Source organism: Daucus carota, chromosome 6 (assembly GCF_001625215.2).
Source record: "Daucus carota subsp. sativus chromosome 6, DH1 v3.0, whole genome shotgun sequence".
Taxonomy (NCBI): Eukaryota; Viridiplantae; Streptophyta; class Magnoliopsida; order Apiales; family Apiaceae; genus Daucus; species Daucus carota.
This window is the reverse complement of record NC_030386.2, coordinates 24,618,760-24,626,414: the sequence shown is the minus strand read 5'-3', so window position 1 is coordinate 24,626,414 and position 7,655 is coordinate 24,618,760. Positions and strand designations below refer to the sequence as shown.

Below are 7,655 nucleotides of genomic sequence, written 5' to 3'. Positions count from 1 at the left end.
TTTTAAATTATTTTATTATTTTGATAAATTAAAACTTTCTTTTGATTTCAAAATCAATATTCATATTTATTTTTTTATTTGAGCTCAAAAGTTTTGTCGGATTTAAATTACCAGAATATTCTAGTTTTGGTATTTTTGTATCTTGTCGGATTCAAAAGATTTAAAGGTTGCAAATGATTATTTTAATTATCTGTAATTCAAAATTGATTTTGAACATTATTTATGAAAATAAAGAAAATGATTTTAAAGCATTAATTTTGCAAATATTGCTATTCAAGATTTTAGAATTCTTAGAAAATTTTGTTTTTGGATTTCAAAAATACTTTTTGAGACCCCTATATTGTTTTATTGTTAAAAGAGCTTTCTTTTTTTATATACAGAGAAAATTCTTTTATATAAATAAAATTTTTGAGACCCATCCTTTTAATTTTTATAAACTAGTGATGTGTAGTCACTGCGTAGTATAACACGCAGCAGTTTGGGGGATAAAAACAGAGCAGCCAGTCATCGAGGGTTTGGAAAAAGGGGATTGAAATTAGGGTTTCTTTTCTTTTATTCTCTCTGATTGCTCCAAGGTGAGATTGTGATTGTGTGTTGTTGGTATGTATATATACATATATGAACCTGCTTTGTGTGTTTTCGGTGGGTGTGTTGTGATGGCGATGCTGGTTATTAAGGGCAGCGGTGACTGCCACCGCCTGTAATTGTAGTTGGAAGTCGGAGAGAGGCGGCGTGCTTCGTAGTGGCTGTGACGGCGACGACGCATCGTCGGAAGGAGATGACGAGAGGAAGGCCAGAAGTTGCAGCGGCGTAGCCGCGCTGTGACCTATGGGCTGCGATTTCAGTTGGGCTCGCCGGAATTAGTCCGGGGTTAGAGCAGTTATGAGGCTACAAGGGCTGGCAGTAGTGGTGAGTCTCGATGTTGGAGGTCACCGCCGTTGGTGGGGCTGATGAAGGTGTTGAGGTTGAATTTGTGAAAGAAGGTGGGGGCAGTAGATGATGTTGGACGATAGAACATCAAGAGACTGATGGGGTTGTATTTTCGATTGGGTTGAAATATGATATATTGTTCTGTTTTATTGTTCTGGTGTGGTGAGTCGCGACGGTGTCATAGCTACAGTTGCAAGTCTGAAAATGGGATGGCTGATTGGCATTGAGTGTGTTTGGGGGTGGTGAATGGGGCCATTCAGTGGCGGTGGTGGCGAGTTGGTTGTCCTGGAACTCGATGGTAGCTGAAGCCGTGACTCACCGGAATTGTATCAGTCGGTGGTGGAGTTGTTGTTAGCGGCAGATGAGCAACGCGAAAAGGGAAGATGAAGCTAGAGGTAGAAAGGTTGTATTGAAGTAGGCGTGTGGATTGTTTGCTGGATGGCCAGGCGGTTGGGTGAGCCATGTTTATGGTCATGGGTGTGGTTGTGGGATGATAACAGTAGCCGGGGTGAAGGCATTGAAGCGACAGCTGCATATGGTTGGCCGGAGGTCCGGCCAGTATAGTCTTTTTGTTGCTGCAGACTAGAGTCTATTGCGATGATGTATGCTTGTATGAGTTGGAAATTGGTTAAGCTGAAGTATTGTGTGAGACAGGGGAGGCTATAAGAAGGATACAGTAGTGATTCTTGGATTAGACAGGGTTGATAATATTTAAGCAAAAAGAAACAGCAGGGGTACTGTTGATGTTTAGTTCAACCATTCGGAGTGGATTCATATGGCCAGAAATTGGGAAATGGATTCATATGGCCAGAAATTGGGAAATGGATTACAGATCCGAACCAGATAGGCAGAGAGATAGATATTTCATTAATTAATTATGTATTATTGAATTATTATTAATATCGGTATTATTATTATTATCATTTTAATTGATAATAATAATGATAATTGATACTTTTAATAATCTTGATGATCAATAATTGATTAAATTATATTCTATTTCTGTCTCGAGTAATGACGAATGAAGGTTGTCCTTGAGATCGAATAATGTGAACTCTTGATTATATCTGATATTGATATTGTTATCGATTATTGATACATGTTTTATGACTTATCATATGTGAGTTATATGTGATGCTCTAAGACCTTGCATCTAGATTTTAAATCCAAATATTTGGATTGTGGTTGGAATTTCAAATTGTATTGTTATTATTAAGATAACACGTGTTTATTATCAGAACTTATTTCTGAGCTTTAATTGTTTCGATATTGGGATGAATAGATATATTGTTTTGAACCGAGATTGTTATGTGACTGATTTTTAGGGTTGCTCGCTTTCATAAAGATGTGATGTCCAAAACTATATTATTTATTAATTTAGTTTGATGAGATTTCGAGCTGAATTGAGAAGTGATTGGATTACAATTGAACTTGTAATTCAGATTTCGATTGTACCCAGGGTCATGCAATTAATGTGGTGATTGTTTGTATATAATCAGATATAAGATTATATACATGATTACTAGATTATATTTATATAAATATTTATATAAATATTAAAGCATGTAAATTAATTGATATGTGCTTATGTGACTACGTGTTCAGCTGTTTGACACAATGTGTATATGTATTATTTGTATATAATATATTTATATGACGAAGGGTAGTAATATAATTTTGATTCTGCGAATTGACGACTTTCTGGATTGCTCTCAACTGAAATATTATACTGCTTTGATATATAGTCTCTCGAGACGCGTGCATCAACGATTGTCAGAAGCAAGCAAATAGCGTGGCAAGGCAAATCAGAAATATTTTGATAAGGCGATATTGTGCCGTAAGATAGTCCAATAGATTAGTCATTTCAGAATTAGCGATTGAGGCCAATCTAGGAATCTCGAGTAGGTGACTGTGTGTCACCTGTTTATGTCAAAGGCAAGTATTCCAATTCTTCACTTTATTTAAAGAGCAAATATTTTAACTCTCTCTTTTAATAACGCGGTTTTCTATCCATGCATGACTTGTATTTCTGCAAGCATTCATACTTTTACACTGTGATTAAAATTATCGAATATTTTTAGTTCGATCTTTTTTTTAGTGGTATGCACAATGATATCATTCTTTGAAAAGTATACTGATTAAGAATTAATCAGTTTTCTGAAAGATTATTGTCTGAGTTACTTTACAGTTTGAAACTATTGATGACTCTATAGCAGTCATATTTCGACATTACAATATATGCCTGGTTTTCTGTCCCAGACATAAACCCTGGATTTTAAATAACTAAATAGCTTTGTTAATTCCTTTGAGCCGTATTGGGGTGGATTTTAAAACTGTACTCAGACTTTGATAAAATTGGTTTTGACAGTATCTTGGGATTGAAAACAAAAGAGTTTTCAGAAAGATTTTGCAAGAGATGATTGTATGGCGTAAAGGACTAATTGATTGTCTAGCAAGATAGACCAGCAAAAATACTTTGTTTTGATTGGATGAATGCGTAAGAGGCCGTGACGGCGGTCCAGTTAGGGGTGAACACGGGTTGGGTCGGTCGGGTTGGAGGTAAAAGATGACCCAACCCAATTTAATCGGTTTATAAAAAATTTAACCCAATCATCTAAAAATATATGTCTAACCCAACCCTACAATTTATAGTTCGGGTTGGTTTGGGTCGGTTTGGGTTGGGTTGAAATATGATCCGTAGTCTATTATTATTCAGTTGCTAAAATAATTTTCAGGTATCTGCAGTTGGTTAGTCGAAGAATGCATCACCATATACAACTGGGACTAACACCTGATAGTGATCACTGATATAAAACTATATGAAGAATTGAAGATGAAAAAAATTAAAAGGCCAGGCAGTTTGCTCAGATACAAGTTGAACACTGAAGCATGAGAGACTAAAAATTTTAGTCATATACTTACTGGTGGTTACCAAAATAAAATTTTGAGGCACACTAGGATTAGGAGTGTAAAATGTGAACTCACACAAATACGAATACACATGCTATTATAAACCAATTCAAGTTAAATTCTGTCAAAACTGCAATGCTATTATATAAGTACAAGTTGAATATTTTACTTAATTGGCTTTTAATTATTATCGGGTTGGGTCGGGTTGGTTTAGGGTTAAAATTTGCCAAACTCTAACCCAACCCAATTTAATCGGGTTTCTTAAAATTCGAACCATTCAAGTTTCGGTTTTGATTGGGTCGGTTTAATCGGTCTAAAATAAGGTTGGTTTGGTTCGGTTTGAGCGGTTTGATCGGGTTATGTTCACCCCTAGGTCCAGTGAGGGCTATATACGTATTATATGAAATATTATAATACATCTGCCAAAGGCCAATGTGTTGCCTTGTATTTGGTACCTATCGTAACGGATATACTTCTACGAAGTATGATCCAGTGCTATCACATGGTCTGATCAGTTGTGATAGTGCACCCGTCAGTTGTGGATTCCAATCCAAAAACTGGTCAATTATTGTTTAAGCTTTTTGATAGCTTATGTTTACTGTCAAATGTATCTTATGAATTTTCAAGCATATTTGTTTACATGTTGGATAAACTTTTGAATTACAACTATTTATATTTACTTCAATAGTTTGCTTTATTTTAAATACTCTGATTTAATTTAAAAGAATTATATCCTGTTGCTCTTGCCTTTCGTATTACCTTGCTGAGCATTTTCGCTCACTCTTGCTATATTTCTAACCCTTTCAGCTAGGGATTAAGATGATCACCTGTGTAAGCTGCGCGTAAGATTGATGCTAGGCGAGATTGCCAGGAAGATGTTTACAAGAGTAGTTTTGGTTAGAATTGATTTATTTCAATTCTGTTGTAGATAGATTTATTTATTTTGTTATCAGTTATTCTTCTTATCGAAGTTTAGCTGATAATGTAGTTTAAGATGTAATAAGATTGTTAGTTTTGGTTTCTGATTTCAGTGCTATAACCTATTAGCGATCCTGTTTTTAGGGGGTCAAACTGATTTTGATTTAAATCTTTTTTAAAGCTTTTCCAGATTTTAATATCTGTTTTACCTTCTTCCGCAAATACAGGTTTTAAAATGATTTTTGTTTCAGTGGCACCAAATCCAGACCCCCGGATTTGAGGGGTGTCACAGAAGAGGTGACTGAAGAAGATGAAGGTGTTACTTTGGAAGTCAATGATGGAGATGAAGATGAGTTCTACACTCTAGATGAATTGGACAATATGGAAAACAAAACCATGGCCTATATGGCAAGAAAATTCTCTAACTTGAGATTCAAGAAAAGCAAGGGTTTCAAACCAAAAGGACAAGTCTCAAGGTTCAATAGATGCAACTCATCCAAGCCAGGTGGAAGCAACAAAGGTGGATACCGCACAAGAATGGTGGACAGATCCAAGATAAGATGCTACAATTGTAATGAGATGGGGCATTTTGCTACTGAATGCAAAAAGCCAAAACAAGTGAAAAGAAATGACAATGATTATGAGGAACTCAAAGCCAAGTATGAAGCACTACTCAAAAAGCAACAAGGAAGAGCCTTTGTGGCTGAAGAAAAGTGCTGGGAAGAGTCTGATGAGGATGAAGAGGAAGAGTATGGAAATCTAGCTCTCATGGCTAACTCTGGTGACAACTCACCAACCTCATCCAGTCAGGTACCAATTCTTACTACTGTAGACATGACTACATCTCAGTATAAGAAAACTGTTGAAAGTCGAAGTTCTGAAATCTTTAACATTCATACAAGCATGCTAGCTGCTAATGAAGAAAATGCTAAGTTAATTAGTGCTAATGAACTGTTAAAAATTAGGAATGGAGAACTAGAATCTAAACAGGTTGCCCTTGAGTCCCTCATGCAAGAAAATGAAATTCTAAAGAACAAGATTGTTTGTGCCTCTCAAATTGAAGAATTCCTTAGAAAACAAATCTCTGAAAATGAACTAAAAATCAAAGCCTATAAGAATTCCTCTTCTTTATTAAAATCATACCATGCTGAAAATTCTGAAAATCAAAAGGTAGGTATTGGATTTAATTATGAGAAGAAATCAGGAAAGAAACATATAGGTGAAGAAGACAATGACATTGGTAAAAATATTGTCAGACCTCAATTCTCAAAAAGGTTAAGAATCCCTTGTTCAAGAAGGCTGAGTTCGAGGTTGATGAACAATCCTTAGTAATCAGACAAGAATTGAGAGATGAAGATGAAAGTACTGTCAAGACTATTGAGGAACCAAAAGTTACTGTCCTAAATCCCAAGACAGTAAGTTTTGAGTATGACAGTAACTCTGGGATAGAAGACACTGTCAGCTCTAATAAGACAGTAACGTTTAAAGATACTGTCAAGATAGTAAGACCAAATCTTACTGTCAAGACAGTTCCCTCTAAACCTACTGTCAACTCCAGCCAGACAGTAACTTCTAAACCTACTGTCATCAAGACTAAGAAGAACAGAAATGGAAAATTAGGAATCAATAAAAAGAATAATTATAATTATATTCCTAATGCTCCTAGAAAGTTGTGTAACAACTGTGGTTCTTCTAATCATCTCACTCATGTCTGTACTAAAGTCAAGTCTGAAGTTAAGAATGCCATGTCTGCTAATGGAAACTTGAATTGCATGCCATTGAATGATAGAAAGGTAGCTCATTGTGGTGATTTTAATTGCATATCCTGTAGAATGAAACTGATGAGTATTTGTTTTAATATGCCATTCTCTTCAAATCAATCTTGCATGCATGAAACTGTTAAAACCAAGAAAGCAAAGACTCCAAGTCCTCCTAAGGTTAGGATGGACAAGTTACCCAAGAACAACTCCATTAAACCAACTGTCAAAACTAAATGGGTAGCTACAGGAGTTATGCTTAAGCCAAAAGAAAAGGAATCTAAAGTTCCTACTCTTAACTGTGATCTAGCTAAGCAAAGAGGACCCAATGAAAGTTGGGTACCAAAAGTAACTTGAAAATTTTGCTTTGCAGGGCAACAGGAAAAATAAAGTCATGTGGATCATTGACAGTGGATGCTTAGGTCACATGACAGGTGATAAAGCCCTACTATCACAGTTTAAGGAAATGGCTGGCCCATGTGTAACCTTTGGTGATAACAACATTGGATTCACAATGGGGTATGGCATGCTGGAAGTTGAAAATATGAAGATTGAAAAGATTGCACTAGTGAATGGTTTGAAGCATAACTTATTGAGTGTTACTCAATTTTGTGAAAGAGGTTTTAAAGTTGGTTTTGATCAAGACAAGTGCTTAATAGTCAACTCAAAATCTGGGGAGGAAGCTCTTCAAGGAATAAGAAAGGGAAGTTTGTTCATTGCAGATCTGGATTCTGTGAGGAAAGACAAAATTTACTGTTTCTACAGTAAAGCCTCCTCTTTTGATAGCTGGCTTTGGCACAAGAAGCTTTCTCATTTAAACTTCAAGGCAATGAATCTTTTGATGAAAAGAGAATTGGTCAAGGGACTTCCTCAACAGGAATTCTGTCAAGAAGGACTGTGTGAGGATTGTCAAAAAGGGAAACTAAGGAGGGCTGTTCACAAAAGCACTCCCAGTGGATCCATTAATGAAGCATTTCAACTGATTCATATGGACTTATTTGGTCCTGTGAATGTGCCATCACTTGCAAGGAAAAGATACGCTTTAGTAATGGTGGATGATTACTCAAGGTACACTTGGGTGAGATTCCTGTCAACCAAGGATGAAGCTGCACAAGAAATAATTGATCTTGTCAGGGTTCT

The 7,655-nt window shown here is 36.0% G+C and overlaps 1 long non-coding RNA gene across 1 annotated transcript; it reads left to right on the top strand.

Annotated features, from left to right (window-relative positions):
* The first annotated feature begins 210 nt into the window (after window positions 1-210).
* Window positions 211-5,515, top strand: LOC108225349 (uncharacterized). Its single transcript, XR_001807571.2, has 3 exons — window positions 211-1,957; window positions 2,676-3,446; window positions 4,214-5,515. It is a non-coding gene; the product is annotated as an uncharacterized LOC108225349 (long non-coding RNA).
* The last annotated feature ends 2,140 nt before the right edge of the window (window positions 5,516-7,655 follow it).